Consider the following 16,209-nt stretch of genomic DNA (forward strand, 5'->3'; position numbering starts at 1 on the left):
GGTTTATTTGCAAGCTTGAGCTTGGGCCCAACTATACCCGACACAGCGGAGCAGGGACTTGGACCCCTAGGTTAAAAGGCGTAGCAGTTTTATAGGGGCCAGTGGCCAATGAGATTGTAACACACACAGAAAGTTGCATAGTCATGTCAGTCCACACGCAGGTGGCCAATTGAATTACAATTTACTCTACAGGAACTGTTTGAACTAGCCTATCACTCTGGTCAGAATTGGCACGCAAGTTTGGCGGGCGAAAGGCGGGGTTTACATTCTCTGGTGGTTAGGGGTTCTGCATTCCTATTTGAGCCGGTTTCCAGTAAGGGTGTGCTCAGCAGCTTGACTAGGGTGGGGGAGTGTCTTAAGCAATAAGTAGGTCATATGGGGGTTCTACATGAGATGGTGGGTGTAGCACAAAATGGAGTTAGTCTTGCTCTGCTTGTCCAGGGGTAGGGGATTTTTGTTAAATTCCTTGGGTCCCACACAGCTCTTTCTGAGTTACTGTACATCCTTTTATAATAAATTGGTAATTGGGGTGCCTGGGTGGCTCAGTCGGTTAAGCGTCTGACTTTGGCTCAGGTCATGATCTCACAGTTTGTGGGTTCAAGCCCCGGGTCAGGGTCTGTGCTGACAGCTCAGAGCCTGGAGGCTGCTTCGGATTCTGTGTCTCCTTCTCTCTCTGCCCCTCCCCTGCTAGCACTCTGTCTCTCTCTCTCTCTCTCAAAAATAAACATTAAAAAAAATAAATAAATTGGTAATCTAGAATGTTTCTTTGAGTTCTGTGAGCTGCCCTAGCAAATTAACCGAACCCAAGGAGGGGGCCATGGGAACCTCCAGTCTATAATGCTTGGTCAGACGCCCCAGGTGCCAACTTATGATTGGCATCTGAAGAGTGGGACAGTCTTGTAGGACTTCACCTTAACCCTGTGGGATCCGATGTCATCTCCAGGCAGAGAGCGTCAGAATTGAGTTGACTTATAGGACAGCTGGTGATGCAGAGAATCACTTGGTGTGGGCAAAAACAACACAGGTTGGAATTGGAATCAGAATCAGGGGGATCCAGTAGATACAGGCGGAGTCGCAACAGCATTTGCTATCTTAGGGCACTTACGAACGGAAGACCTTGACAACCTTTTAAAAAAAATGCTTCGCACCTACTTTCGTAGAATGGCATTTAATATATGATGTTTTTAAAGCGGGTGCCCCTGGAAGTGTAGCGGTAAGTTTTATGGCTCAACCCGTTAATATTTCAAGGTGAGAAAGTCTTGTCTCTTTGAAAGCTATGCATCTTATACTTGCCAGAACTCAGGGCAGGATCTAGGCTGTTTGATTCAGGTATCTGCACGTACCTTGGACAATTTAGTTTTCAAAATCCTACTTTGTCACTTTACCCCCTCATGCTGAAAGTCTACAGTGACTTTCTTTTTTTTTTTTTTTTAATTTTTTTCAAACGTTTATTTATTTTTGAGATAGAGAGAGACAGAGCATGAACGGGGAAGGGTCAGAGAGAGAGGGAGACACAGAATCTGAAACAGGCTCCAGGCTCCGAGCCATCAGCCCAGAGCCCGACGCGGGGCTCGAACTCACGGACCGCGAGATCGTGACCTGAGCCGAAGTTGGACGCTTAACCGACTAAGCCACCCAGGCGCCCCTACAGTGACTTTCTTGCTGTTTCTGAGAGGCTTCACAGACTTCCTTTTCAGTACGACCTCTAAAGTGTGTGTCCCATGATATTAAAGGACAGGGGTATTTACATCTGAATGTGAAACCTTCCACAGCTCTTTGATGACAATAGTATATTATATTTTGCATATGGTGATATTTCTATATATCCTGTAAACATACATTCCTATGTATGTGATCAAGACTTCTTCATCTGGATGAAATGAAACAGAATAATAGTGTTGTGGATTGTGCCTTCCATTGTATGCTTTTAAAATGGCAGGCACAAGGGGCGCCTGGGTGGCTCAGTCGGTCAAGCATCCAACTTTGGCTCAGGTCATGATCTCGCGGTCCGTGCGTTCGAGCCTTGCGTTGGGCTCTGTGCTGATGGCTCAGAGCCTGGGACCTGCTTCAGATTCTGTGTCTCCCTCTCTCTGCCCCTCCCCTGCTCACATTCTGTCTGTCTGTCTCTCTCAAAAATGAATAAGCCTTTAAAAAAAAATGTTTTTTTAATGGCAGGTATGATAGCTCTGTGATCCACAGTGGGACATGTCAAAACACATCAATAACTTTATCAGACTTCTTTGTCACACCCCCTTTATGCATGTGAGCCATTCCTGGATCATGTGAGGGAAATGAGGGAGAAGATTCTTGGACGCCATCAAGTGGCCATCTGGGGAATACCCAGGGTGAGCTGGGTGAAGACCATGGGGGCCTGGTTTGGAGCAGAGCAATTTCCAGGAGAGGCGTTGGAGGAGCCTGGTTGGTGGGTGAGGAAAACAACACGATGGCCTGAGAGGAGAGAAATGGTTGCAGCAACCAAAGCATTTCCAGCGGGAGCATCTCACAAGGTTTCTTCAGAAGACAGTTGTAAGGCATAACATGTCCTTAGTCTAAAGACACTTGGAGATTTATTTCTCTTCGTTGTTTTCCCAATTGGCCATAAATATGAACAACCCCAAAGTCATCTGGTGTCAATAAAAATATTGGCAAATTTATTAGAAGAGTAGTGTGTTGATGAAAACAGTCAGCCCATCGCCTGTGCAGACAGCAGACGTCAAAGGGGACATTACCCTGCCTCACGAACTGAAACCAGTGAACAGATCCATCCGTGTAAAAGATGACAGTAAAATGTCTTTGAGGCCATTACAGGCTCTGTCAGGTGAACGGTGCCTACATCAGTTGAAAACCCGATGTATCAGTCAGGATCCCAACAGAAAAGAGGTGGCACACTGGAAAGGGGACATTTCAGAGAGGCTAATGGACGGATTACAAAAGTTTGAGCAGGGTTCCAGAAGCCAACGGGGAGGGGAGCCAGCAACAGAGGGAAGCTACCCTCATACCTGGAAGGGCAAAGGGAAGGGGTGGTTATGGAAACTGCTCTCTATCCCTCCACGTTGATCTGCCACTGATGCAGGCCATTGGCAAATCCAACTTCCTGATTCAGAGAGGAATGGACAGTGGACCTGAAGGGCCAAAGAGAAAAAATCTAGTGGACTCAACTTCACTTTGGCTTTAAAAATTAAGAGTATTTTATTGAACAAGATTCCCTGAGGGGGGAAGGCTCCGTGGTTAGTATAATTGGGGACGTCACGGAGGACCCAAAGTCTTTCATCTGTCTCCTCTCCTCTCCCCAGGCTAGATTCTGTCTCAGTCACGAGAAGGCTGCTGTTGCTCGAGGTGTCACACTCAGACCCAACAATGATCAGCAAAAGAGGATGACTCTTCCTGGGGGTCTATTTTTGGGAATGAGGAAAACTTTCTCAGAAGTCTCCCCAGGAGATTCTCTCTCTCCCTCTCTGTCCCTTCCCCACTCATTCGTTCTCTCTCTCTCTCCCTCTCAAAATACATAAATAAACCTAAAAAAAAAAACCTACCACCAACAAAAAAAGAAGTCAGAACTTTATCCACACTGAACAATCTCGTCTAGGGAAATGATACCCAACTAATCAAAATTTGCCCCTGAGCCAGTTTCTAGGGGAGGCGGGAGGTACATAGATGTTTGCACGAAATCAAGATTCTGTTAACAAAAAAGAGGGGAGAAACGTGTGAAGGCATACAGAGGGGTGTACAAAAAGCAGGAGCACAATTATAAGGTTTTTTTAGCATGTTGGAATTGGAGATAAAGGTGCGGGCTTTGCTTGGGCGCAATGTAGAAGGGTAATGTGGCCAGCGGAGATACATAAAATGAATACTGACATACTTAGACAGCAGGTAGGGATTATAGTTTGGTTTTTAGAAGGAGTTCTGCACCTGAAGTGGAGCAGCCCCCTCGCCACTGAGAGAGGAGCCAAGACAAAAAATGGAAGAAGGTTCCAACCACATAGATGTCCCGGTCACAGAACACAGGCTGGAGGCACGTCGGGAGCTACCAACCGCATAGAGAACTATAATAGGCAGGAGGGGAGTTGTCCCCGTCAGTCTCCGTACAACAAAGGTACTTTTCCCCCCGCCGCCTCTCACGGCAAAAGAGTGAGGTGCTTACTAGAATCAAGAATAATTAATGCTGGGGCTGGCAGGACTTGTTTAAGGGAAGAAAAAGCCTTTTAGATTTTTAAACCTAGGAAATCACTTAATGTTGTTAGCTTGAGTTCGATGCAATAGAGGTTTTATAGTTGAAGCATAATTTAATATTTGCTGTCATCAAAAGCCAGGCGTGTCTAAGAAGGTATGCATTTGTAAAACTGTGGTGAGCGCAGGTCCCCCCGAGGATGGCTGCTTCCTTAGAAGAAAGTGAGTGTCTCCCTCCTCCTGATTTATCATGTCCAAGTAATGGGCTGGGGACCAGCATAACTCTAATTTATTTCAGAGGTCTGGTGGCCCTTGAGAGCACAAGAAGACAGACAGATTAAGAAATCTCATTTGAGGCCTTTTAGTGAGGGGGAGGCCAACAGACGGCTGTTCACATATTGGATGAGAACGGTTTCCAGGAAGTGTTATGCTATTTAAATCACTTTTAAGACTTAATGCAGGAGTTCCGGGCTGTAACTGTGGATGAAACACGTACATCTACATTCATTCCCTCTAAAACCCTTATTAAAACCATAGTAAACTGATTTTTAACAAACTACAATAAATCCACAAGGACAAGGAGAACAGAGGAGACAATGGTAACACAATTTTGGAGGCCAGACAACAGAAGAGGGATGGTGATTGTCTTAGAAGATCCAAGCGACCATTCCCGAGCCAGAAGTGGGATATGGTAAAAACCAACGCAGTTTATATTATACCACAGAATCCTAAAAAGGAACAACCACCAAAAGAACCAGGAATCCCAGGAATTAGGAGCGAAAGAGGGTCTAAAATAATGAGGATTGGGTAGAGCAATTCGAGAGCGCTTAGATCCCTGGATCTCCTTACCCGCTGGTCTCAGTTTCCCATCGGCACGCTCATTCTGACCATATTTTCTTTTAGTTCTTTGGAACGTAACTTTCTCTTACATCTTTGGACATGCTTCTACTACTTAGAGTCTTTGCTAAATCCAACATCTGGCCCATCTTGAGGTCAGTTTCTACCGACTGTTTGTTGTTTTTCATCTGGGTCACATTGTCCTGTTTTCTTGCCTGTGTAGGGACTTTAGATTGCTTAGTGGCCCCTGCGGATGATACCCTGGAGGTGCTCTAGGTTCAGGTATCTGCCAGACCTCCAGGATCTGTTTAATTCTCAGCCCTGTAGCAGCCTCTCGCCGGAAGCCCCGAGTAGTCTTTCCCTACACACGCGCGTCCCAGCTGTCAGCCAGCGGCTCACAGGGGACCTCCCACAGAGACTTCTGCCCCCCACACATGAAGCAGCGTCCCTTCCAGTGCCATGACCGTAGCTTGAAGCTGCTTCGGCAGCCCTGGACTGTGATCTCTGCTTCCTCAACACAGCAGGGCACCACCGTGTGCCACGATGGGGTTGGAAACCTGTTCCCCAGCAGACAGCCAAGACGATTTGGGGTCTATCTCCTGTTCCCCCTCTGAGATCACTGTCATGCACTGACTGTTGTTCAGAGCCCGAGAATGGTTGTTCGTATCTTTTGTCCAGGTTTACGGTTGTTTTATGGCAGGAAGGCTAATCTGGTACCCGGATAGACACCATCACTGGAACCCTTCCAGGATGTATTTTTATTTTCTTGTTATATCCTCCCTCCTGCCCTTCTTCATCCATTTAAGCCAGTTCTCTGTTTATTGGCTCAGATGAGAGATGAAGCGGTAATGAGAGGAGAAAACGATACAATAGGCCCCCCTTATCCGCGGTTTCGTTTTCCGCGGTTTAAGTTATCCACGGGCAGCGCAGTGCAGAAGCAGAGGGCGTAGGCGAATGCCACGTCAGGGTGCCTACGTCACTCACCTCCCTTCACCTCATCATGTAGGCGTTTTATGTCACATCCTCACAGGAGGAAGGGCGAGAACAGTACATTAAGGTATTTTGAGAGAGAGAGTATTTTGTAACTTTTCCAGTACATTGTTAGATGGTTCTATTTTATTATTATTGTTGTTAATCTCTTACTGAATTTATAAATGAAACTGTACCCCAAGTATGTATGTATGTATGTACAGGGAAAAATAGTTTATGGGTTCAGAATTATCCGTGGTTTCAGGCATCCCTTGGTGGGGGCGGTTTTGGAACATACTCCCCAGAGATAAAGGGGGGATCTTATAGTCCCAAAACAATAGTTTCCAGGGGCCTACACCTATTAAGAAGACAGAATTCTAGGGGCAAATGGGTGGCTCGGTCGGTTAAGCGTCCGACTTCCGCTCAGGTCATGATCTCACTGCTCATGAATTCGAGCCCTGTGTCGGGCTCTGTGCTGACAGCTCAGAGCTTGGAGCTTGCTTCGGATTCTGTGTCTCCCTCTCTCTGCCCCTCCCCTGCTCATGCTCTGTCTCTCTCTGTCTCTCAAAAAAAAATAAACGTTAAAAAAAAAAAAAAAGAAGAAGAAGACAGAATTCTCTATGGAGACCAGATAAAAAGCCCCTCACGCAGAGGAAAAATAAATGAGGAATTAATTTGTGAGAACGGTGATGAGATGGGTTCCAGAAAGAAAGGCCAGGGGCCCTGCTTCCCGGGCAGCACCCCAGGGAACACGATGGCAGAGAAGACACTACTGTCTAGGGTGTCAGGGCAAGCTGTGCCCCAGGCAGCCCCTCTAAGACCCCCAGGCCCTCGTCTGGCACCATAGCGGCAGAAAGATCCCCATGGCCCCCAAAGTGGGAAGGGAAGTTGAGGAGAGAGTCCGAAGAAGGCACATGTACAGGAACAAGATACTTCTGGCTGACTCTGGGGAGACATAAGGACCACCCACCCTCCCCACGTTGGCACAACATGAGCCCCTAGAACACAGGTACCATTCAGCAGAAAGGAAAGAAGAGCCCTGATTCCTGAGATTAATTTGCTGTCACTCTAGCCAGTTGGGAGCCCAAAACATAGAATTATCTCAAAATAAAGACAATATTGGGGCGCCTGGGTGGCTCAGTCGGTTAAGCGTCCGACTTCGGCTCAGGTCACGATCTCACGGTCCGTGAGTTTGAGCCCCACATCGGGCTCTGTGCTGACAGCTCAGAGCCTGGAGCCTGCTTCGGAGTCTGTGTCTCCCTCTCTCTCTGCCCCTCCCCCGCTCATGCTCTGTCTCTGCTCTGTCTCTCAAAAATGAATAAACATTAAAAAAAAACTTTTTTTAAATAAAGAAAATACCATTTATCACACACCTGAGTTGGTAAACTGAGATTCATGCTATGATAGGAAAAACCACTATTTGTAAGGACTTGACAGAGCACTTTATATCCATTACCTCATTTAACTCATTTCATGTGATGGGAGTTCACGACACGTGACAAGGCAGATGTCCCCAATGGGCATTTATTCTGTGCCAGGCCTTATGCTAAGGGCCTCGTGTCACTTAATTCTCATCCTAATCCTGTGAGACGTGCACCACCACCTCCATTCTACAAATGTGAAAACAAATTCAGTTTTTAGAGTCGAAACTGCTAGAAGCTTTATTTTATGTTACTAGATCTAATAGTAGGAGGCTAATAGGGGAATCTACAATATGATTTATAAAGTGAGTTTCTTTATAGTTTAAATACACAAATTCTGTTTTATTTTCTACGACAAACGTTCTAAGATTAAAGGAATGAATAATCTTCTTAGCCAAATACTATATTCTTTGCAGTTAACATTGTTCTTGCTACTTTATCTTTCTGTACTTTCGTTTGGCTATTTCCCATTGGCCCGTTTTCAAGTTTACCAACCTCTTGCCTCTGCTGTGTCCAACTCTGCCGCTCAGCCCATCGGAATTCTTTATTTCAGATGTTACATGTGTCCATTCTGGAATGTTCCTTTGGCTTTTACAGATTCCAGTTCTCTGTTGAAATTCCCCATCTGGTCACCATTTTGTCCGTTGCCCCCACTATATTCTTTAACATATTTAAATAGTTATTTTATTTTTTTTTTTAATTTTTTTTTCAACGTTTATTTATTTTTGGGACAGAGAGAGACAGAGCATGAACGGGGGAGGGGCAGAGAGAGAGGGAGACACAGAATCCGAAACAGGCTCCAGGCTCCGAGCCGTCAGCCCAGAGCCCGACGCGGGGCTCGAACTCACGGACCGCGAGATCGTGACCTGGCTGAAGTAGGACGCTTAACCGACTGCGCCACCCAGGCACCCCTTAAATAGTTATTTTAAATCCTTGACATCCAGATCAGATGTGGGTCTACTTTTGTTGTCTCACTTTTCCCCTCTTGATGATCAGGTGCATTGCCCTGCTGTATTAGTTTCCTATTGCTGCTATAATAAATGACCACAAATGTAGTGGTCTAAGACAATGATGATTTATTATCTCACAGTTCCGGAGGTCAGAGGTCCAGAATCAGTCTCGTGGGGCTAAAGTCAAGGTATTGGCAGAGCTGGTTGCTTCTGGAAGCTCCAAGGAAGCATCCAGTTTTGTCTTTTCCAGCTTCTCGGGGGACCTGCATTCCGTGACTTGTGATCCCGTCTCCTCATAACTCCAACTTACTGCTTCTATCTTAATGCCTCCTTCTACTGACTACGACCCTCCTGCTTCCTTATAAGGACCCCTGTGCTTTTATTGGGTCCCCCTGGATAAACCAGGATAATGTCTCCATCTTAAAATCCTTAATCACATCTGCAAAGTCTCCACATTCACAGGCTCCAGGAATTAGGACAGACATATCTTGGGGAGGCCAATGTTCAGTCTACGATAACCTGCTTTTTCGATGACTTATAATGTTCTATTATATGCCAAATATTGTGTATAATAGAATCACAGAAGTTGAAGTTAATTATATTTCCCCCGGAGGGTTTACCCATCCTCTGGAAGGCAACATAGCTTAAAGGGATGATGCCTCAACCCAATCAGAATGGAGCTGAGTTGAAGTGAGTTGCAACTTTAGTTAGACTCTGTCCACCCCTGTTTTTAATTACCATGAGAATGAGATCTGCCTTGTGTTTGTTGCAGGCCCTTCCCTTTAGCGGTACTCAGCCTTCTAAACAGTAAGAGAATGCAGATCTTACCCTGCCTTTCCAGCCAAGGCCCCAGCCAGACCCTCCCCTATCCCCTACCCCCAGTCTACCCCAGCACTTACCAAATATCCCATGGGCAAAAGAGCCTCATATCTAGATTCTAGCCTGTAACAATAGCCTGAGTGGCCTCAACAGTTCAGTGTAAACCAAGCCCAGTCGTTAGCCTATGACCAGACTTCACAAATGACCCAGGGAAAAAAATGACCAACAATCTCAGCTCACCCAGAATGGGCTCTTCCTTCTCTGTTTTTCACTGCTCTTTGATGTCTTTAAAAATATGATTTGTCGGGGAGGGGTGTCTGGGTGGCTCAGCTGGTTGAGCGTCCAACTTTGGTCAGGTCATGATCTCCCAGTTCGTGGGTTCAGGCCCCATATGGGGCTCATGGAGACTGAGCCTGCTTTGGATTCTGTGTCTCTGTCTCCTCTGCCCCGCCCTCCCCCACCCCGCGTGCGGGCGCGCGCTCTCTCTCTCTCAAAAATAAATAAAGAAACTTAAACAAATATATATGATTTTTGTAGCTTATCCTTCCCCCCCAATTGCTGCAGCAGGAATGATGACGTACTGATACATACTACATCCTACTCTGAGACAGAAGTTCCTTGTGGATAACACCGAATATTCTGGAAGAACTTTGCAGTTATCACTGGATATCTCAGAAAGCTTCCTGAATCTTCTCAGCAAACATAACACAAGGCAGGCTGTGTATACATAACCTTAACTTTACTTATTTACTTAAAAAAAATTTTTTTTTTTTTAGTAATTTCTACACCCAATGTGGGCCTCAAACTCAACGACCCTAGATCATGGGTTGCATCTTGATTGACTGAGCCAGCAGGCACCCCTAACCTTAAATTCAGTTAAGATCTTGCTTCATCTATTTGGTCTCTTAACTGTTAATGTTTTTTACTTTGCTCCGGAGTGATTAGGAGTGGAAATATACTTATCTTACTAGAACACACTTTGAAAATTCAATGTTGTTGATGTAATAGGATTTGTTCTTCCTAAGGTTTATAAAATACCATTGCAGCCTCTAGTTTTTGTATTTTTAGAAGTCTGTATTTAATACTATGCATGGGTAACACTCTTAACTGTGTAAATGTCGAAAGATAGAAAAGGATATACAGAGAAGTCTTTCTACGATTCTTTCCCCCATTTACTGAGTTACCGTTCCACAACAGGTATCTTTGATTATTAGTTTATCAGAAAAAATTAAATGCATTTGCAAGCCGATACATAGAAATACTATTTTCCCCTCGTATTATTACATAAACAGTAGTATATTATGCCTACTAGTTTGCACCTTGCAAATTTTTTAAGTATGAAAGGGAACTTAACAGCTCATGTACTTGATCGCACCGCAGGATCCAGGGTGTCGGACAATCCAATCAGAACCCAGTTTCTTTCCCTATCTTGCCTGTATTCTCCTCTGTGGCGGTTTTTTCCCAGGCTAGCTCCCACTCCTCCTCCACCTGGTGCCCCTTTCGCAGTCCCAGCTCCAAGATGACACCCTAACAGGTTGAGAACCCCACCAGAAAAGGGACACCTGCGGTGCTCCCAGTACATTCTACCAACCGACCGGCTGGAACCACGGGCCCGTCCCTGAACCAATCACGGAAGCCTAGACAGCGGGAGATGCTGATTGGCCAGGAGGAAGTCACGTGACCGCCTCTGGGGCTCCAGGCGTGAGAAGTCATTCCCACAATGGCCAGAGTCGCGTGGCCTGGGAGTCGGAAGGGGTGGCTCTCCGAAGGGATATCAAGATGCGGCGAACAGACCGTCCTCCACGGGTGAAAACGACAGATGTTTACCGCGGAAGGTTCTCTTTTGTTGCCTTTGGGGTTTTGGGGGGGGGGGGAGCTTTTTCATGCCTGGAAGCTCTTATGGTATGCCCAACACACACGTGGCCGCGGTGACACACTAGCGTCTTGGAGAGTGTCCCAGCGTGCCCCAGCGCTGCTCAAACCGTTTTTTGGGATTCTGTATTTGTGTGCCTGACATCTCCTAACCACAGGCCCGCCCGAACAGCCAAAGTTGTTTACATCTCGCGTGCAATGCTGCTTTTGCAAGCTCTGAAAGTCCTACCCAAACCCTCCTGCCTGTCCTACGTCCCTACCCACAGGCCCTCCTTTATATAACCCTCGATCCCTTGCCGATATTTCCCCTGCCCTAGATCAACCCAGGGTTTGAGGCCAGACATCTAGGGACAGCCCCTATGCCCCCAATCCTGCTGGAATTATTCAGACTAGGACTTTATCAGGTAAACATTCAAAAGCAAAACAGAGGAGGTGGGGGTGGGGGGTGGGCAGGGGAAGGTCTGGGACAGCCAGGAGACAGGGGAAAAAAAAAAAAAAAAAAAAAAAAAAAGGAAAAACGTTACCCATCTAGAGATACAGCTGTCTGGCTGTTCTGAAAGATTTTTTTTTTTAAGTTTATTTATTTATTTTGAGAGAGAGAGAGAGAGAGAGAATCCCAAGCAGGATTGAACTCACAAACTGTGAGGTCATAACCTGAGCCGAAAAACAAGGTCTGGCGCCCCTAAAAGATATTAACAGGAAAAAAAAAGATGTGTGTTGGGAATCCTCCAAGAAAGGGACAGGTTAGGTTGTGGAAATATTGGGGCTCTGCTCTCCGTCTTTCCTCTTACCAGCTGGAGACAGAAACTAGAAACCACTCTTTTGGGCAGCTAAAAGCCTGAAACAGGAGAAAAACGGTAGGCAGAGAAAAAAGAACAAAACATCCCTAGATGCAGAGGGAGAAAATAAAAGGTAACTAAATAGATTATGTATCTATATAATATTTTAACACAAATGTATAATAGATACTTTACATATGTATACATGATATCTAACTAAAAGACATTTCCTTAATTTGACCCAATTGGAAATCCAAAGTTTATGTACAAAAAACTTACATACTAAAACAATTTGTGTAACGAAAAGATAAAAACAGTGCTGATTATCTTTTGTGTGTCTGCAGCCCAAGCTCTAAATTAACTCTAGCAGTTGCAAAATGTACCAATTGACAAAACTTTATGGTTTTAATACTGGGGCTCAAATTGTAGTTAGAGCCAGAGATTCCACTAAACTTAAACATCATGCCTGCTATAATCTTAAGAAAGTAATTAAATATAAGCTAGAAAAAAAAACAACAACAACAACAACAACAAAGCAAAACCTAGGAATGTCTCACTTTATAGCCCTGCCTAAATTTTCCATAGTCAGAATACCCATTGCCCTAAAAATATGCCATATTGGACACACACACTCTAACACAATCAACAATAAATTAAAACTAAATCTTTGGCTGGGGCACCTGGGTGGCTCAGTTGGGTAAGTGTTTGACTCTTGATTTCAGGTCGGGTCGTGATCTCGTGTTTCGTGAGATCTAACCCCTCGCACTGACAGTGCAGAGCCTGCTTGGGTTTTCTCTCTCTCCCTCTCTCTCTGCCCCTCCCCTGCTCACTTGTGTGTGCTCTCTCTCTCGCTCTCAAAATAAATAGACATTTTTTAACAACCCAAGAAACTAAATCTTTAGCAGTTACAAATTGGCTCGATACAGTGGACTCCAGACACCTCTTAGTTAAAATAGCTATTATGGCCCAATGTAAGTTACAATAGGGCCTTCAAGGATTAAAACCTAATTAACAAAGGGGTGATTATCCCCACTGCTTCTCCATTTGACAGGCCAATTTTGCCTGTTTCTTAAACCTGGAAAAAACAAAAGGTGCTGTATCAGTCAGCTTGGGTTGTCATAACCAAATACCACAGAATGGGTGACTTCAATAGCAGGACTTTATTTTCTCACAGTTATGAAAGCTGGGAAGTCCAAGATCAAGGTGTTAGCTGATTCAGTTTCTGGTCAGGCCTCTCTTCCCGGCCTGTAGGCCTTCTCACTGTGTCCTCACGTGGCCTTGCAGAGAAAAAGAAATCTCTCTCTTCCTCTTCTTGTAAAGCCACCAGTCCTGCTGGACTAGGGGCCCACCCTCATGACCTCATTTTTTTTTTTTTTAACGTTTTTATCTATTTTTGAGACAGAGAGAGACAGAGCATGAACGGGGGAGGGGCAGAGAGAGAGGGAGACACAGGATCGGAAGCAGGCTCCAGGTGCTGAGCCATCAGCCCAGAGCCCGACGTGGGGCTTGAACTCACGGACCGCGAGATCGTGACCTGAGCTGAAGTTGGATGCTTAACCGACTGAGCCACCCAGGCGCCCCTCTCATGAACTCATTTAATCTTAGTTGTGTTCGTAAAGGCCTTATCTCCAAATACAGTCCCAGTGGGGGTGGGGCTTCAATGTATCAGTTTTGGAAGGAAACTAATATTCAGTCTACAACAGGTGACTCGTGGTGGATTACTGCATCATTAACGCTCTGGCCCTCATACCCAACATCTAATATTATTAAAATTACTGAATCTAGGGGCACCTGTGTGGCTCAGTCGGTTGAGCATTTCAAGTCTTGATTTTGGCTCAAGTCGTGTTGCCAGGGTCATGGGATTGAGCCCCGAGTGGGGCTCTGTGCTGAACGTGGAGCCTGCTTAAGATTCTCTCTCTCTCTTTCCCCCCCATCCTCCCTCCCTCTTCCTCTTTCCCCAACTTGTGCTCACTCTCACTCTCTCTCAAAAATAAACTTACTGAATCTATCCAGTCAGTAATGGGTTTATATTTTGCTCTTATAAATGTGGCCAATACATTACATCGAGTCCCCGTTTCATCAGGCTCTCATCTGTGCTCTGCCTTCACCTCTGAGGGGACACAACGTACCTTTTCCAGGCATGGGGAACCTCAACAGATTTGCCACTGCATGCAGTCTGAAGATAAGATCTTCAACATGTCCACCAGGAGCACAGGTATGCCATGATGACGTCTTTCTCCAAGGAGACTCATTTGATACACTCATTGCGGACCTATAGTTCCTGTACCTTTTAGTCCTTTGGGGGGCTGGTGGCGACGTACTCCTCATTTACAAGTTTTACTTCCAAATTAAAATCAGCAGGCACTCCCATTAATGCCCTCAGAAACCCCTTCATTGTAGAGTCTTTGGCAACCTCTTCTTATGCCTCCTGGAGTTTCTAGACTACTTACGATGGCAATAAGTTGCTCAAAGGCTTGTGATGAAAGAAACGAGCCCTCTAAGCCTCATGCTGTATGCTATTAAAACAATGATAACTGGCTACACACTGGATTCTCCTGGGAATAGAGGCTCTCATAGACCCTGAGGCTGTGACCTTCCGTATCCAGCTGGGCCACCCATTGTGCTTTGGGTCATGGAGACTGACACCTGCCTCATGACCTGAGATCATGACCTGGGACGAAGTCGGACGCTTAACCCTATGAGCCACCCAGGCACCCCTTCAACATCATGTTTTTAATACAGTTTGCAAATTTGACAAAAATATTATTAGAGGGGCACCTGGGTGGCTCAGTTGGTTAGACAGCTGACTTTGACTCAGGTCATGATCTTGTGGTCCGTGAGTTTGAGCCCTGCATCAGGCTCTGTGTTGACAGCTCAGAGCCTGGAGCCTGCTTCCGATTCTGTGTCTCCCTCTCTCTGCCCTTCCCCTGGTAGTGCTCTGTCTCTCTCTCTCTCTCCCTCAAAAATAAACATTAAAAAAATTTAAAAATACATTATTAGAGGCCAAAAATTTCAAGTCTGTTTTTTTTTTTGGGTAATGCCATATAAATGGAAAACTGAGTTATGGGCTGGCCTGGAAGGACTCCTTATACTTCCCACCTGTTCCTCTTTTTCATGCTCATAGTGAAATGTTCTGAAAATGTTTCCTGTGTTGTTTCGAGCAACTTAGGCCCTACTTCCTGAAAGTCTCCACTACTGTCACCCGAAAGTTTCCTCGGTACCAGACAGCCACAGGGCCAACTGTTCTGTGTTTTGTTTTGTTTTTTACATTCTGTATTTGTCCTTTTGACATCTACTAAACACACTGCCAAATGAAGAGCCAAGGCGGGTGGTCCTACTTTTTCAAGCACAGAAAGTCATATCAGAAACCCTGCAGCCAATCTCAAGTCCCTAACACAGCCACCTCCTTATCTGACTCTCCTACACTATGCCAATGTTTGCCCTGGATGAAATCATTTCAGGGCCAGGTACTAGACGTCTGGGAACAGTCCCCAAGCCTGGGGCCTTCACACTTCACAGGATTATTCACACTAGCCAATCCCAAGCCACTTTCCCTGCCCTGGCTTGCCTTCCCTGTACGAACCCCGATTAAGTGTCTGGCTTAGGTTTCTCCTTGCTCCTCTCTGCGTCCTGACCACACCTGTTGCTTCCCCACGTGGCCCCGTGTGGCGTGCTTCCTCCTCTCAGGAAACACAGAGTAATAAAATCTCTCTGTGTCCTCACTCAGTGACTTCTATAAATTAAAATTTTACAGGTTCAATGGAGACAGGAGCCTCTGCTCAGTTCTCAGACCCAGAATACCAGGCTCGTGTGCATACCTGTGTGTCCCTGTGTGTGTCAAAGTGTATAGGACATAAAATTTAACATTAAACATCTTTTTTTTTCTTTTAATTTTTTTTTTTTCAACGTTTATTTATTTTTGGGACAGAGAGAGACAGAGCATGAACGGGGGAGGGGCAGAGAGAGAGGGAGACACAGAATCGGAAACAGGCTCCAGGCTCTGAGCCATCAGCCCAGAGCCCGACGCGGGGCTCGAACTCACGGACCGCGAGATCGTGACCTGGCTGAAGTCGGACGCTTAACCGACTGCGCCACCCAGGCGCCCCTTAACATTAAACATCTTACCTGTGCAGTTGAGTGACGTCAGTTACATTCACAGTGTTGTGCAGCCATCACCAGCATCCATCTCCAGACCTCTTTTATCATCCCAAACAAATTTTACCTGTTTAACGGTAACTCCTTATTATACCCTCCGCCCCAAACCCTGGTAACCACTACTTTACTTTCTGCCTCCGAATTCTGGGTACCTGATGTTAGTGGAATCACACAGTAATTGTCCTTCTGTGCCTGGCTTATTTTATTTAGTGTAATTTCTTCAAGGTTCATATTGTTACA

The 16,209-nt window shown here is 45.6% G+C and overlaps 1 long non-coding RNA gene across 1 annotated transcript; it reads right to left on the reverse strand.

The window, feature by feature from the left end:
* Positions 1–875: 875 nt before the first annotated feature.
* LOC123584444 lies at positions 876–8,059 on the reverse strand. The gene is made up of 3 exons (XR_006705433.1): positions 7,890–8,059; positions 3,000–3,122; positions 876–999 (listed from the first exon to the last, which is right to left on the reverse strand). It is a non-coding gene; the product is annotated as an uncharacterized LOC123584444 (long non-coding RNA).
* Between the last annotated feature and the right edge of the window lie 8,150 nt (positions 8,060–16,209).

The sequence above is a fragment of the Leopardus geoffroyi genome, chromosome B3 (genome assembly GCF_018350155.1).
Source record: "Leopardus geoffroyi isolate Oge1 chromosome B3, O.geoffroyi_Oge1_pat1.0, whole genome shotgun sequence".
In the NCBI taxonomy this organism is placed as follows: Eukaryota; Metazoa; Chordata; class Mammalia; order Carnivora; family Felidae; genus Leopardus; species Leopardus geoffroyi.